The sequence below is a fragment of the Neolamprologus multifasciatus genome, chromosome 14 (genome assembly GCF_963576455.1).
Source record: "Neolamprologus multifasciatus chromosome 14, fNeoMul1.2, whole genome shotgun sequence".
NCBI classification, from domain to species: domain Eukaryota; kingdom Metazoa; phylum Chordata; class Actinopteri; order Cichliformes; family Cichlidae; genus Neolamprologus; species Neolamprologus multifasciatus.
Genome location: NC_140452.1, coordinates 24,019,190 through 24,032,848, shown reverse-complemented (window position 1 = coordinate 24,032,848; position 13,659 = coordinate 24,019,190).

Genomic DNA, 13,659 nt, shown 5'->3' with positions numbered 1-13,659 from the left:
CGTGGGCCCTTTAGAGAAGAGTTCCACAGGTCATCGCTACATATTAGTCATATATGACTATGCAACACGGTTTCCTGAGGTCTTCCCACTCAGATCAATTAAAGCTCGTCACATTGCTAATTGTCTTCTGCAGCTTTTCTCTAGGGTAGGCATACCAAGAGAAATTCTGACGGATTGTGGAACAAACTTTCTATCCAAGTTGTTGCAGCAGGTTTATAAGCTGTTAGGGATAAAGGGACTTAAGACCACCCCGTATCACCCCCAAACGGACGGGCTAGTGGAGAGATACAACCAGACTCTCAAACGTATGCTGCGCAAGTTTGTCTCTGACACAGGTGCTGACTGGGATCAATGGCTGCCATACCTTCTGTTCGCCTACCGGGAGGTCCCGCAGGTTTCTACTGGCTTCTCGCCTTTCGAACTTTTGTACGGTCGCCAAGTGAGAGCCCCCCTGGATCTGCTTAAGGACTGCTGGGAGGACCCCAAAGCAGAGGGTGAAAACATCGCAGCCTACGTAATTAACATGAGAGAGAGATTGGAGAAAATGGCATCATTGATGCAAGACAACATGAAAGCTGCACAAAAACATCAAAAGACTTGGTATGATCAGAAGGCCAAGGATAGGGTCTTCCTTCCAGGTCAGAAAGTACTGTTATTGCTTCCCACCAGCAATAACAAGCTGCTGACAAAATGGCATGGACCATACGAGATCATCAGACAAGTGAGTAAAGTCACTTATGAGCTGAATATGCCAGAAAGAGTTAAAAAATATCAGACATTTCACATGAACTTGTTGAAGGAATTCCACAGCCGACAAGAGCCGGTCTATCAGTTACTGGTGCGTTCAGTTAAGGATGAGGAGGTGACTGAGAAGTTCTTTCCAACTAACATTCAAGTTTGTGCTTCAGTTGACCTTTGTCATTTGTCTCCTACTGAGCAGGCTGATATAAAACCACTCGTGGACCCACAGCTCTTTCGAGAAACACCAGGCTTTACATCACTGGTTCAGCACAAGATACGGGTGAAGGAGGATGCACCCGTTCGACAAAAGAGCTACAGAATTCCAGAACGGTTGGTGCCAGTGCTGCAGAAAAAAATAAAACTGATGTTGGACCTGGGAATCATTGAGGTGTCAAGTAGTGAGTGGTGCAGCCCGATTGTTTTGGTACCAAAGAAAGATGACACCCTGAGATTCTGTATTGATTTCAGATATTTGAATGCAGTATCCAAGTTTGATCCCTACCCAATGCCCAGGGTGGATGACCTGCTGGAGAGAGTTGGATCAGCAAGGTACATTATAACACTCGATCTCAGTAAAGGATACTGGCAAGTGGCTTTGGCACCAGAAGCGAAAGAGCTGACAGCCTTCAAAACTCCTTTTGGTATGTACCAATTTAAAGTCATGCCATTTGGGCTTCAAGGTGCACCAGCGACATTCCAACGATTAATGGACCATGTACTGAGAGATGTGTCAGCATTCTCTGCAGCATATCTGGATGACGTGGTGGTGTACAGCCAGTCCTGGGAAGAGCATGTCACTCACCTACAGAAGGTGCTACACTCCATCAGAATGGCTGGACTGACTATTAACCCCAAGAAGTGCTCCATAGCCAAGAGAGAAGTGGAGTACTTGGGCTTTGTGGTTGGCTCTGGGAAGATAAAGCTGCAGGTTGGAAAGGTTGAAGCAATTCAGTCCTTCCCAGTTCTGACAACAAAAAGGAAGGTGAGAGGTTTTCTGGGTCTAGTAGGCTGGTACAGGAAATTCATACCTTCTTTTGCAGAGCGATCCACTGTACTGAATGACCTCACAAAAGGCTCAGCCCCCAACAAAGTGCGTTGGACAGAAGACTGTGAGCAAGCATTCAGAGACCTCAAGGGAGCAGTTTGCACACATCCAGTTCTACACAGTCCAGACTTCAACAAACCATTCATCTTCCAAACTGATGCTTCAGGAGTTGGCCTTGGTGCTGTCCTTCAGCAAGAGGTGGAGGGTGAAAGAAGGCCTGTGGTGTTTCTGAGTCGGAAACTACTCGACAGGGAGACGAGGTATTCGACGGTGGAGAAAGAGTGCTTGGCCATGAAATGGGCTATTGAGGCCTTGAGGTATTATCTTCTGGGACGTCACTTCACTCTAGAGACTGATCATTGTGCCCTCCAGTGGTTGAACCGCATGAGGGATGCGAATGCCCGCATTGCAGGATGGTACCTGTCTCTGCAGCCTTATGACTTTACGGTTCAGTATAGGCCTGGGAAGTCAAATGTGGTTGCTGACTGTTTATCTAGGATGACAGAGGACTGAAGCACTTCGCGCTTAAGAGAGGGAGGAGGAAATGTAAGGAAGAGGACTCCCTTACTACATTTATTTATATTATATTATCTGTATAGCACTTTAGAGCACACCTTTCACTTTATTAAAAGCACCTTATCAAGCACTTTATTTAGCATTGCACTTTAAGCATGGATTTGCACAGTAAAACATTTGCACACAAGAAGTTTAAATATTTGACTATTTATTGGGAATTTTAAAATCAGTTGGTAGCCTTATTTCAGATCCTGCACAGCTGCTCCTCATCAAGGAATGTGGTGGTTGTCTGTCAGGAGAAAAGAATGGTGATTGAAATTGTGATTAAGGTTTACCAGTAAGGAAAACTAATGTAAATGTGTGTGTGAAATCTAGGGATAAAAGTGGTGCAAATAAGTGTAAGATAATGATTACTCACCTTTCTTGCCTGTGTCCTCCTCAGGGTGTTTGGGCAAATGTTTCCCCGGGGGTCCAGACACCATTTAAAGGTTCCGGGGGAGACCACTGGTAAAGAGAGTGTGGTGAATCTTTTTGTGCTTGGGTTTCTGGGTTTTTATAATATTGGGTTTGGTGTAATATTAAAGTGTGAAATATTTATTAATATGTAAATGTGAAATGTATTTGTGTATTTATTTATTCTTATTGATATATTGTATACTGTGGTGGAAGGTTGGGATTTAATAACTTACCTGAGAGTGGAATAATGGTTAAGTCTGTGACAGCTGAACATATTTAAGGCTGCCAGTTGTCATTAGAGGGGGGATTTTTTGTGCTGTGAAGAAGCTCGACAAATTGTTTGTAAGGAGAGCTGCATAGAAAATAAATACTTTGTTCCACTACACTTGCCTTGGTCCACCTCACTGTGTTTCCAGCCGCTAAGGGCCGCCCTGTTACAGGCTCTGACGGCAGTGTTGCAACTGCAGGACCAGACGAGGCAGGACCAGACGTGGATGACGACACAGAGGTAGAACCTGACGGCGGCGGGACAACTGCGGAACCTGACGGCGGCGGGACGGCTGCGGAACCTGACGGCGGCGATGCAGCCGGCGATGATGCGGATGCAGCCGGCGATGATGCGGATGCAGCTGGCGATGATGCAGATGCAGCCGGCGGTGAGGCTGCAGGCGGTGAGGCAGCCGGCGGTGAGGCTGCAGGCGGTGAGGCTGCAGGCGGTGATGTGGATGCAGCAGGTGACGGTGTAGAAGTCGCAGGGGATGATTCAGCTGGTGACGGCTGAACAGACGTCCCCGGACTGTCAGCTGACATGAGGATGTGCTTGCTGGGTCCTCCAGGACCCCCAGCAGACGAGGCGTGAGGCTGGACGGGCTCCTCGGGCCCTCCAGCAGACGAGACACGAGGCTGGACGGGCTCCTCGGGCCCTCCAGCAGATGAGACACGAGGCTGGACGGGCTCCTCGGGCCCTCCAGCAGACGAGACACGAGGCTGGACGGGCTCCTCGGGCCCTCCAGCAGACGAGACACGAGGCTGGACGGGCTCCTCGGGCCCTCCAGCAGACGAGTCACGAGGCTGGCTGGGTTCTCCCGAACCCCCAGCTGACGACACTTGAGGCTGGCTGGGTTCTCCCGAACCCCCAGCTGATGACACTTGAGGCTGGCTGAGTTCTCCCGAACCCCCAGCTGATGACGACACTTGAGGCTGGCTGGGTTCTCCTGATTGGAACAGAAGTTGTAGTGATGGTTGTTGAACTCGTGACTGAGCAGACAACCGATTTTCAGCGGCTCTCCTCCGGGGAACAGGAACAGGTGCAGGTACTAGGCCCGGCTGAGCGCCAGCCATCCCCACCTGAAGAACAGATACAGGTGCGGGGACGAGCTGTGTTCTGGCCGCCGCCTTTACCCTGGGAGCCGGTGTGGGTGCAGGAGCGAGCTGGACCTCCGCTGCTCCCACCCGAGGAACTGGAACACACACAGACAATGACTGGGCGCCCGCCATCCCCACCCGAGAAATGGGTACGGAAGCAGGGATGAACGGAGCCTCAGTTTGCCTGGGAACTGAAGCAGGGTCGAGCTGGACCCCAGCCACCCCCACCCAAGGGACTGGTATGGGTGCAAGGGAAAGCTGGGCCCAAGCTGTCCTGGGAACTAGAACTGGAGACTGAGAACTGGGCAGTGGAGCAGTAACCGTCACAGGGAAAAACAGGTTTATGGTACCAGACATGGTCCTAGAAAACAGAGACTTGTGGCAGGCTGAACTTGGTAGAACTGCTACTCTTTAAATGTCCAGGTTGACATTAACAGTCTTAGAAAAAGTGAGTTCAGGAGCAGTCACAGGTGCTGGAGCCTTCATGCAAGCAGTGTTTGAATAAACTGGGTGTGAAGCAACATTAAACACAGTCTTACAAAACGCAGCCTGGGAAGTTGCACACAAAGCTTCCAGGACTACTGGCTGAAAAGCGTGGTGCACAGAGTCAAACAAACAAGATCGGGGAACTAAGACTTTAACTAGAGCAACCAACTCTGCAGTATTTACACCAAGTTCTTTTGCCAGCTTGTTTATAGCAGACGACGCCTTGGTGCTCTTAGACTGGACAGTCACAGAATGCACAGTGTTAAAGAGTTCACAATGAGTTGCACCAACAGACTCCGAATTGGCAGTCTCTGGGCTAGCGATTTTTAACTCAGGAGAGGTTATAGGAACATGAAGTTTGTCACAGGTAGTCACAGAATGAACTGGCTGGGAGGCCGCACAGCACGTGAGTGAAGCAACATCAACGACAGTTTCACAAGGTGTAGCCTGAACAGGGTTGAAAGCATTTAGCTGGGAAATTACGCGGCCCATGTTTAGATCAGTGGTTGGAAAGATTGTCTTTTGTGTGGAGCAGCAGCCAGTCTTCTGGACGGGACTTTTAATATCCTGAGTGAGATTATTATTGTCAAGGTCACAAATTTCCATAACCAATCCACGCATGACATCTGAAAGCTCAGTATTAACTGATCCAAAAACAGGAGGCTCGGGATCAACATAACTTGGCTGAGAAGTAAAAACAGAAACTCCAGTCTTTTCGGAATGAAACCCAGACACACCACTCTCAGTTACTAAACACAAAACTTCGTTCGACTCTAGTGAAATAAGGTCATCTGACCCCTGAACTTTCTCAAATTTGAAAGGAACAAAAGGAAAATCATTAGAATGTTCAGAGTCCTGAAAAGTAGCCTCAGAGTCAGCCATCTTAGGACCGTCAGTTTCTAATTCTACAGACTCAGAGTAAACAGCCACGGAGTTAACAAACTCATGTTTTACTGGCTCTGGGCATAAAATTCCCAGCGTGGAAGAAGCCGGGTGAAAATTGTCCTGTTCACTCACCACACCCAGCTGTTCAAAGCAGAAAGTAGACTCCGGTCGCGGTGAGGGATGGCGACGACGAGAACGCCGCTTTACTTGGAAACGGGAGAGACAGAAAAAACGGAGGGTGTCGGAGCAACAGTGACTGGCCCCTCATCCTCCGACCACATTCCTGCCAGGCATGAGGCAGGTGAGGGGTGGTCGGAACCAGACGTGAGGGAGGAAGGAGTCCGATGCTGCGACTGTAGCTGCTGCAGTGGGGCTGTAGAAAGCTCCGTCCGCTGCGGCGGCGTGAGAGGGCTTGCTCGTTGTGACTGAAGCAGTGTGGATGAGGAGATGAGGGTGAATTGGGCCAGCTCCCAGGTTTTGACTGCCTCCTTAGCCTGGGTCAGCAAACGGCTGAACTCCGAGGCAATAGAAAGCTGGCGCAGTTTAGGATTTCTGTCGAATATGGCTTGTATGGCATTCAACCCGACTGAGAATGTCTGCAAATCCGAGGCGTGGCTTATGCGAGTCATTAGTCCGAGGATGCGAGCAAGGTCTACCTCTCTCTCTCGAGGTGAGCAGAGTCCGCTGGATCCATGTTATGGTCGCGTCATTCTGTCAGGGCTCTGTTTGCGGGAAGGTGGAGATGTGGATCCAAGTGCAGGACTCTGAGTCGGAAATATAACTGAAAACCACAGCTTTATTGCTGGCACCAACAAAACAGAAACCAAACATGAAAACACTAACTGGAACACACAGGCAGGATCTGAGGGTACGACGCGACACTGGGTTGAGGACAACACAGGGCTAATATACACAGGGTGGTAATCAGGGAATGGGTAACAGGAGGGAGACACAGCTGGGAGAGATCAGGGCTAACGAGACAGGGGGAGCTAAGCTGCACACACTAACATAAGACAAAGACTTTCACAATAAAACAGGAAACCAGAAACCACTAAATAAAGATGCAGACACGACACTGAGAGACAGACCAGACACTGAACAGAAACTGCAATACACATGAGAACCCAAAACCAAAGAACTGATCCTTCACCAAGAACAGAAACAGATCTATAATGATAATAACAATAAACAAAGCACCAGAACATCAGGAAACCAACCTGGGAGCAGGGCAAAGTCACTTGCGGAGGCCGCCCATGCCTCAAGTGGCGGTGGCGGCGAGGCTGGTCCGGGGGTTGGCCACGCCTCCAGCAGCAGTGGCAAAACTGAAAAAAAAAAAAAAAAAAAAAAAAACACGGTGTGTGGTGTTGTGGTGTGGTGTTGTGGTGAGATGTGAATAAAGATGGCTCTAAATGATACTCCGTGTTCCTGCCGTGCCTTATTCTCACCACATTGGTGCCGAAACCCAGGAGGCGGCACAGCAAGTCTACAACCGAGCCGGAGGAGAGAGGATATGGCCCAGATGGGGGCCGAGATGGCTGCTGCACAGCGGAAGCAGGCGGTGGAGGTGAGCCGGCAGCGGGAAAAGCAGAGGGCGGAGACCGAGCGCCACTTGGAGAGAATGGCGGAACCTGCGACGCTGCTCCAGGCCTGGGCGACACCGCCGCCGCCACCCCCGCCAGGGTTGCCTGATAGTGGGGAAGCGGTGGAGGAGCCGCGTGGGGGTCCGCGCCTGCCGGAGGAAGGGGAGCAGCCGGGTAAAGGGCTGTTCCTGCCGGGAGCGGTAGAGGATCCGCTCCAACCGGAGGCGGCGGACGAGCGGCGCGAGGGTCTGCGCCGGCCGGAGGAAGAGGAGCCGCGTGAGGGGCTGCTTGAGCTGGGACTTGAGGCGTTGGCAGGGGTGACGGAGGAGCAGCACGAGGGGCTGCTGGAGCCGGGAGAGGTGGAGAAACCGGGAGGGGAGACTGCTGTCCCTGTGCCCCGTGCTGTCAGTTTTGCCACTGCCGCTGGAGGCGTGGCCAACCCCCGGACCAGCCTCGCCGCCACCGCCACTTGAGGCACGGGCGGCCTCCGCAAGTGACTTTGCCCTGTTCCCAGGTTGGTAACCGGTGGGGTGGGGGGACTAGGTTCGGCCGGATGACTCCCCAGCCTCAATCGGACCATGGGGGATGTGTGGTGGGGCGTGGTCTGCGTTGCCGTGCAGGGAGGGCGGACGCACCTGCATGGCATCCATAATCATGCCCGCTGAGTTAAAACACGAGGACTCAGGTGTGGGGGTGGTTTTCTGTGGTGAGAAGTGTAAATAAAATGGCTCTGAATGTTGATCTGTGGTCCGCTGTGCCTTATTCTCACCACAGACATTATTTAGTCACATTGCCATAATTGTTGTTTTCTTCCACATGAATCAAAAGGATCCTGATGCAAGCAAACAAGCTGCCCAGGAACTCAATGGAGCAGAGTTCATACAGCTTCCTTCTGATTTAAAGGAATCAAGGTGCTGCAAAATCCAGAATTGAAGAAAAATTGGAGGAGAGAATGACTACACTAAGTCTGAAGTCATCTCTTAACCTAAAATGTTGAAGATTTTGTTCTTCTTTTTTTTTCAATGTGGGTACCAGCTGAAATTTTTCTTTTAATTGAGTACCACTGACTCAGTCTTTGACAGATAAATTGAGAAGACCTTAATAAAATATAACAGGTCTTGTTATCTTCATCTTCTTCAAATCCTCGCCATCTAAACAATACAGAGAATGCCGTCTGTTTGAAAGCATTTAACCTTAATCAATGTTAAGTGAAGAGCTCATCAAATGATGATGATGAGCTCTTCATTTCATGCTCTTTTTTACATGGCAGTGTATTATTGCTTCTGGCCTCTGGTGCATCCTCTCTTTGGCTCTTGGAGGAGGTGGACACATCTTTCCCCCTCTCCCTCCCTTATCTTCCCCGTTGCTGCTTCTATGTCTTTGTCTAGTCTCGTCTAACTCTAACCCTCAAAGAGTTTCTCAGTCTTGTTCTCTAAAACCTAAAGAATTATGGATTTGATCAACTGGTCCCATAACGGAATTGACACCCTGCTGGGCTTGGGAGAGCCCGAATGTCCTGCGGAGACGTTTGCTGCCGCATACTCTATGGGCGGTTGCGTCGTGTGTCTGGCGACACTCTCGATGGAGGAGATTAAATGACATGTACCAATTCGGAACCATGATAACGAGTTCTGGCTGATTGGAGCTGGCTCGGACATGGCTTATTGAAGAACAAAAAGCGGCTACAGCTGTTCAAAATCCCATAAGCCTGGCCAACATGATAGACGATTGGCAGGGCTTTGAGTACTCAGACTGTGTTTTGAACACAACATGGATAAGATCTTGGAGAAGCCTATGGCTCTACAGTATGGATAACATCTTGGAGAAGAAGAACAGGAATTGAGAGAATTGGTGACCAGTGATGGACATTAGACCAACTGTAAAAATTGGATGCAGTTGTTCGCACTAAACCCAAACATTCACCATCTTCACTCATGTGGCTATCTCACTCGTGCCAGCTGAAGGCCTGCCAAGGTCGAAGCTGACTGGAACAACAAATTCTTCACATGATAACATAATTGTTGTCAGAACTCTTTGAACCTCCTTCAAGGCCACCTGGGTCCACTGGAGACTGTTGATCTTCGCTTAACCAGGCGTGGTGACACTTTCTCTCAGCTGAACACGGGATACACACACACACATGCACACACATGAAATATGTACACTGATACTGATACGCCCTCACTATCACCCTCCCTCCCCCGAATCCAACGCCTCCTCCCATGCTTACCTCCCATCCGATGTGGACACCGGATCAGCTGGAGGCGCAATCAAAGATTGCAGCGGTCCCAGATATGCTGTACACACTGGAATATTCTCCCATGTTGCTTGTCTGTGTTTTATTGTGTTATGGTGTGTTGTCAAGACGAGGAGGACGCACAACCAGGAGTAGAAGCCAAATCAATCCTCTCCACACAGACAAGCATAAACACACTCGACTATCACTAAATCAAATTTAACACACGTTTGTAATGACGCTAATTCAGTTTACAATAGGGTTCATTCGCAGTTGGAGGACAATTGTGGCCATAAATATTTTGTACTTGTAAATCAGGATTTGTATGTGTAAAAAGAATTTGTGTGTGCATAAAAAAGATTTGTATGTGGACTTAGCCAAAAAATATGTGTGAAACTCTGCACTCAAGTTTCAAGTTACAAGTACAAATTTTGACCCTATTTTTCTTCCTTTCATCTGATTGGTTAATGTCATGTCAATCACAAATGTAACTATCCAATCAGAGAACAAATGGGTTTGGCAGTCGGAGGGGTGCTTTTTTTGAACTGCAGGTCCTTGAAGGGTAATACAGTTTGAAGCTGGAGGATCTCTATATAAATATCCGACAGAAGCTAGGTCCCCTAACTTTCAGTAGCTGTTGAAAGCACAGTTGTGGTATATCAGTGGTTAGAAATACCATTATTACTTTAGGATTAGTTTAACACAAAGTCAGGGCTGACCCGGGACCATTGCCGTGAGCAGAGATGGGCAGTAACGCGTTACTGTAATCCGATTACTTTTTTCAAGTAACGAGTAAAGTAAGGGATTACTATTGCAAAAACGGTAATTAGATTACCGTTACTTTCCCGTAGGAACGCTGCGTTACTGCGTTACTAAAACCGTGATTTTCTTGCGAGAATGTCTCATGACAGTGACGTAAGCGAGTGTGATGTTCGTGACAACAGCTGTGTGCAGATCAACAATGGATCATATATCGAGTGCGGGAGAGAGTATGAGCGTGCAGCGTTTAAAGCGTGGAAGTACTGACCTTACTTTGAGTTTGATTCCGTAAAAAGTGACAAAAACATTAGTGTCCGCTGTGCGTGGGAAGAAAACTTCTTTTTACAGCGGAAAAAAAACCCCCCTAAACTTCCAAGCAAGCACCGAGTAGCTACGTCGTAATGAGAAACTCACAGAGAAACTGCGGTATCCTTCCACTGACCGCTGCGGCACACCTGCACCAGGATAAACCTCCGCCTACTCTACTCCTGCTTTACAGGTGAAAATAGAGCAAAAGGACCGCTAGTCTTTGACTTTATTTATTTTCTGCTATGTTTTACTTGCATCTGAAAGAGTGAGTGTAAACACAATATGTATATATATATATATATATATATATATATATATATATATATATATATATATATATATATATATAATGTGCTGGAATGTGCAGAAAATAGGTTTAAATGTTAAACTAATTTCTTCCAGTCAGAGAATGGTGCATATAATTAAAATTTTGCTTCATGCATAAAGTTAAAAGATTAAAACTAACAAAACAAGTTTTGAAAAAAGACTTTTCTATTTGATTACATTTTGTATGATGGATTATGTAGAAAAAGTAGAATTGGGCTGAAAGATCTATCGCTTTATCACCTATTCAGGTTGTAAATCATGTTTTTAAAAAGTAACTAAGTAACTAAGTAATTAATTACTTTTGAAAATAAGTAATCAGTAAAGTAACGGGATTACTTTTTTGGGGAAGTAATCAGTAATTAATTACTGATTACTTTTTTCAAGTAACTTGACCAACACTGGCCGTGAGTGACAGTGCACAGCATAAAGGTCCTTTCACATCGGACGCAGCATGTCCTGCTAATGCTAACTGCTAACTAAAAGCCAAGGATCCAGAATTTGTTGCACTGGCTGCTGAGCTCTGTGGGTTTTTGCAGCAGCTCTACCTGTATTAGATACACCTGCTCCTTGTCGTTTCTATCTGTAGCGAAGACTGTGTCATTTCCACAACACTGCGCTCCCCCCCCCACACCAGGTCCCCAGCGCTGTTGAGAAGCCCCATTCTCTGCAGCCTGCTGGAGCGGGGGGTCTGGGAGGAGGAGTTGGCCGTCCAATTGGGGTCTGGAATGTGGGGCCTACCTGCTGCTGCCGAGTCGGGGCAGTCTGCTTCTCTCCACCCCAGGGAAAAGGGTAACACTACCTGGGTCTGGGTGCAGTTTCCTCCTCCAGGGGCAAGGGTACCTAGACCTGGGGTATAGAGTATGCTTGGGGAGTGTGATTGTGTGTACAGTGTCTCTCTTTGTGTCTGTCTCCACGTTGGGTGAGTGTTGAGTAATTGCATATGAGAGCATGAGGGTGGGAATGGATGTCTGTATCTGTGTGTGCCTGTATGTCTGTGTCTATATGTCAGGTTGGGTATCAGACGCCACCTCTCTAGGGACATCTCAGGCCCCCCAAGGTATGGAGGCCTATCTCCCCCACCACTTACCCTGCTAGTGGCAGACGCCCTCAGACATCGGTGCGTTGGTGGTTCTTTGTGTCCGGGGGTGGGCGTCCAGGTACACACCGGCTCACTCCTTGGTGGCTGCTTGTCGGGGCCTGGAGCTTGCTCGGGCCACTTCGGGGGTGTGGTGCCCTCAGCCTCTCGGCTGCTTGTTTTCTCTTTTTTCTAGCTCAACAGGTGATCCAGGGGATTGATACATGTATTTTTTGTCTGCTTATTTTGTTGGTTTTTTGCCCTTTATCCCCATCCCTCTTCCCCGCTGTTTTTCTTTCCCTCTTTCTTTCTCCCCTTTCTTTTCCCCAGTCAAATCTGTCCCGTATTTAGCAAGTGAAAATAAAATAAAATAAACAATAAAAGGAGAATCAAATAGACCATTACAGCAAGGCTGGGATGGTCCATTTGGTAAAGTAAATCCGTTGGGCATCTTTCTTTGCCTTTAGACAATAATTCTGATGGCCAAAGAGCCAAACGGGACAGGCAAAAAAAAAAAAAGAGAGAGAAAAAGAAAGGCTCTGAAGGTCCCTGTATTAAGCACATAAACCTGTGACACAAAAATCACCAAACTCACCCCCACAGACTGTTTTCCTTCCTGGTGATGAAGGAAAACGCTGGGCTGGCATGTAAAAGGGCATTTATTCCCTTCAAGAACCTGAAGCTCCATAAAGCACCCCTCCAATAGCCAAACCCATCTGTTCTAGTAGCTGCAGTTCCACCAGTGCAAAACAAGATGGCGCCAGTGTGCACGGCCAGCCGTTTGTCCCTTCCAGTGTTATTGTTTGCTTTTGTTTTACTCACTTCAAAAGATGCTTACTCTCTGTGTGTTTACAATCACCAAACGCTTTTAGATTTAAGATTAACTTGCTTGAGACGTGAATCTTACTGGAACCACGGAAATCAGAAATTTCTCCCTCCACCGTTTCTGCCCGGCGTTCCTGTCCCAGCCTGCCTCTGCTTTGCCTCGAAGCTACCCCAATCAACCAGGCGCCGCCAGGAAGACGAAGCGGTCGACTGGTGAGATTGAAGGCTGCCTTCTTACATCCAATGATCAATTGGATGAATGATCAATACTTTGAGGCGGCCAGATCTGACTACGTCAAACACTGGACCTCCCCGACCATGATCTACCTCTGTTTGGTTCCTGTTGCTGGGATTACTACAATAAACCCATGTCTGCGACCTCTGCGACATTGTTGGAGAGGAGTAAACTTCCAGAACCTACGGACGCTTCAACGGGCTCCTATTTCCACTACTAAGCCTTCGACTTCACTAAGGATTAGCCTTGCTAATGTCCGCTCGTTAGCTAATAAAACCTTTATTTTAAAGGACTTTTTTTTACTTACTGCGATTTGGATCTCATGCTCCTAACGGAAACTTGGCTAAGACCAGGTGAGCTCAATTGTTTTACTGAACTCCTATCTTCTGACTAATTATTTAAATCTGCCGAGGATTGGCAAACTGAGGATTGACAAGCTGTCCTCAGGAAGAGACTAACATATAAACAACTTTCAACAGACTTTTACTCAAGCTTTGAAATCCTACTTTTTGAATTGGGGAACCCACGCCCAACACTTGTTGGAGTAATATACAGACCTCCAAAATATAACAAAGATTTTAATCGAGCCTCTCCGTGAATTGCTACCTTATCGTGGTGGAGGGGTTTGTGTGTCCCAGGGATCCCAGGGGCTATGTTGTCTGGGGGCTTTTGCCCCCTGGTAGGGTCTCCCATGGCAAATTGGTCCTGGGTGAGGGACCAGACAAAGAGCGATTCAGAAGACCCTTATGAAGAGAACATCGAGGGAACAGTTTACCCTGCCCGGGATAGGGTTACTGGGGCCCCGCCCTGGAGCCAGGC